Consider the following 4,116-nt stretch of genomic DNA (forward strand, 5'->3'; position numbering starts at 1 on the left):
AGTAATTAGCAAATTTGTGCCTTTTATTTCCCCATTCATTCTTAATGGCAATGTCAACCCGAGCCAGTTTCCTGTAGTGGGTTCGATTCCCACATTGGGCGTCATTAATTATTCTACTCTTTATTCTTCCCGCTTATCATTTTCAACGCTTATCATTTGTAACTAACATTCGCATTCAACATTCATTACATTAAGCAATTTCCACCACTTTGATTACGTATTCGCATTCAACAAACACATACATTACATTAACCAATTTCAACAACTCCATAGTAAGGGACTCAATTAGCTCGTGGGAAACACAAGTGATTCCAGTACACGAGCATCATTCCCGAGTGGTATCAAAACCCGCGTCAGTTCGATTCCCACATTGGGCGTCATTATTTATTTTACTCTTTATCCTTCCCGGTTATCATTTTCAACGGTTATCATTTGTAACTTTTGTCATTCGCATTCAACATTCATTACATTAAGCAATTTCCACCACTTTGATTACGCATTCGCATTCAACAAACACATTCATTACATTAACCAAATTCAACCGTCACTGAGGTAGGAACCTGATTAGCTCAGTTGGAAACACAATGGCAATGTCAACCTGCGCCAGTTTCCCGTAGTGGGTTCGATTCCCACTTTGGGAGTCATAAATTATTTTACTCTTTATTCTCCCCCCTTATCATTTGTACCTTTTTTGTAACATTTGTAACATTTCATTTTTAACGTTTATCATTTGTACCTTTTTGTAACATGTATTTGTAATTATTAAACAACTTATTCCTCCCACTTTTTTGACATCTAACTACTCCCACATGCTTCAACCGATTCACCTCGTTCAACCTTTCACACGTTCCAAAAATTCATGGCACGCTTGCCAGTATTTTTCGCGTTCATAACATTTACCGTTTTTAAGTAATTAGCAAATTTGTGCCTTTTATTTCCCCATTCATTCTTAATGGCAATGTCAACCCGAGCCAGTTTCCTGTAGTGGGTTCGATTCCCACATTGGGCGTCATTAATTATTTTACTCTTTATTCTTCCCGCTTATCATTTTCAACGCTTATCATTTGTAACTAACATTCGCATTCAACATTCATTACATTAAGCAATTTCCACCACTTTGATTACGTATTCGCATTCAACAAACACATTCATTACATTAACCAATTTCAACCAGTATGTAGACAGGGACACAATTAGCTCGTGGGAAATACAAGTGATTCCAGTACACGAGCATCTTTCCCGAGTGGTATCAAAACCCGCGACAGTTCGATTCCCACATTGGGCGTCATTATTTAATTTACTCTTTATCCTTCCCGGTTATCATTTTCAACGGTTATCATTTGTAACTTTTGTCATTCGCATTCAACATTCATTACATTAAGCAATTTCCACCACTTTGATTACGCATTCGCATTCAACAAACACATTCATTACATTAACCAGATTCAACCAGCATGAAGGAAGAAGCCTCATTAGCTCAATCGGAAACACCATGGCAATGTCAACCCGAGCCAGTGTCCTGTAGTGGGTTCAAATCCCACATTGGGCGTCATAAATTATTTTACTCTTTATCCTTCCCGGTTATCATTTTCAACGCTTATCATTTGTACCTTTTTTGTAACATTTGTAACATTTCATTTTTAACGCTTATCATTTGTACCTTTTTGTAACATGTATTTGTAACATTTTCCCATTTATTTCACAACTATTTCTTTCCCTTTTCATTCTTCCCGCTCATCATTTTTAACGCTTAACGTTTCTAAATTAACATCTGCCTTCGCCTTCACACGCAATTTCTTCCGAAATTGCAATTCTAGTTATTAAACAACTTATTCCTCCCACTTTTTTGACATCTAACTACTCCCACATGCTTCAACCCATTCACCTCGTTCAAACTTTCACACGTTCCAAAAATTCATGGCACGCTTGCCAGTATTTTTCGCGTTCATAACATTTACCGTTTTTAAGTAATTAGCAAATTTGTGCCTTTTATTTCCCCATTCATTCTTAATGGCAATGTCAATCCGAGCCAGTTTCCTGTAGTGGGTTCGATTCCCACATTGGGCGTCATTAATTATTTTACTCTTTATTCTTCCCGCTTATCATTTTCAACGCTTATCATTTGTAACTAACATTCGCATTCAACATTCATTACATTAAGCAATTTCCACCACTTTGATTACGTATTCGCATTCAACAAACACATTCATTACATTAACCAATTTCAACCACAACATAGTAAGGGACTCAATTAGCTCGTGGGAAACACAAGTGATTCCAGTACACGAGCATCTTTCCCGAGTGGTATCAAAACCCGCGTCAGTTCGATTCCCACATTGGGCGTCATTATTTATTTTACTCTTTATCCTTCCCGGTTATCATTTTCAACGGTTATCATTTGTAACTTTTGTCATTCGCATTCAACATTCATTACATTAAGCAATTTCCACCACTTTGATAACGCATTCGCATTCAACAAACACATTCATTACATTACCCAAATTCAACCATCACTGACGTAGGATCCTGATTAGCTCAGTTGGAAACACAATGGCTATGTCAACCTGCGTCAGTTTCCTGTAGTGGGTTCGATTCCCACATTGGGCGTCATAAATTATTTTACTCTTTATTCTTTCCCCTTATCATTTGTACCTTTTTTGTAACATTTGTAACATTTCATTTTTAACGCTTATCATTTGTACCTTTTTGTAACATGTATTTGTAACATTTTCCCATTTATTTCACAATAATTTATTTTCCCTTTCTATTCTTCCCGCTCATCATTTTTAACGCTTAACGTTTGTAAATGAACATCTGCCTTCGCCTTCACACGCAATTTCTTCCGAAATTGCAATTCTAGTTGTGTGAAGGCGAAGGCCTTCACACATTGATATTGTACTTTATTGTGTGAAGGCGAAGGCCTTCACACATTGATATTTGTGTGAAGGCGAAGGCCTTCACACATTGTTATTCTACTTTATTATTATTATTTTTTTTATTCTTATTATTAAACAACTTATTCCTCCCACTTTTTTGACATCTAACTACTCCCACATGCTTCAACCGATTCACCTCGTTCAAACTTTCACACGTTCCAAAAATTCATGGCAAGCTTGCCACCTTTTTTCCCCTTCATAACATTTACCGTTTTTAAGTAATTAGCAAATTTGTGCCTTTTATTTCCCCATTCATTCTTAATGGCAATGTCAACCCAAGCCAGTTTCCTGTAGTGGGTTCGATTCCCACATTGGGCGTCATTAATTATTTTACTCTTTATTCTTCCCGCTTATCATTTTCAACGCTTATCATTTGTAACTAACATTCGCATTCAACATTCATTACATTAAGCAATTTCCACCACTTTGATTACGTATTCGCATTCAACAAACACATTCATTACATTAACCAAATTCAACCAGTATGTAGACAGGGACACAATTAGCTCGTGGGAAACACAAGTGATTCCAGTACACGAGCATCTTTCCCGAGTGGTATCAAATCCCGCGTCAGTTCGATTCCCACATTGGGCGTCATTATATATTTTACTCTTTATCCTTCCCCTTATCATTTTCAACGCTTATCATTTGTACCTTTTTTGTAACATTTGTAACATTTCATTTTTAACGCTTATCATTTGTACCTTTTTGTAACATGTATTTGTAACATTTTCCCATTTATTTCACAATTATTTCTTTCCCTTTTCATTCTTCCCGCTCATCATTTTTAACGCTTAACGTTTCTAAATTAACATCTGCCTTCGCCTTCACACGCAATTTCTTCCGAAATTGCAATTCTAGTGTACTTTATTATTAAACAACTTATTCCTCCCACTTTTTTGACATCTAACTACTCCCACATGCTTCAACCGATTCACCTCGTTCAACCTTTCACACGTTCCAAAAATTCATGGCACGCTTGCCAGTATTTTTCGCGTTCATAACATTTACCGTTTTTAAGTAATTAGCAAATTTGTGCCTTTTATTTCCCCATTCATTCTTAATGGCAATGTCAACCCGAGCCAGTTTCCTGTAGTGGGTTCGATTCCCACATTGGGCGTCATTAATTATTTTACTCTTTATTCTTCCCGCTTATCATTTTCAACGCTTATCATTTGTA

The sequence above is a fragment of the Syngnathus typhle genome, unplaced genomic scaffold (assembly GCF_033458585.1).
Source record: "Syngnathus typhle isolate RoL2023-S1 ecotype Sweden unplaced genomic scaffold, RoL_Styp_1.0 HiC_scaffold_34, whole genome shotgun sequence".
NCBI classification, from domain to species: domain Eukaryota; kingdom Metazoa; phylum Chordata; class Actinopteri; order Syngnathiformes; family Syngnathidae; genus Syngnathus; species Syngnathus typhle.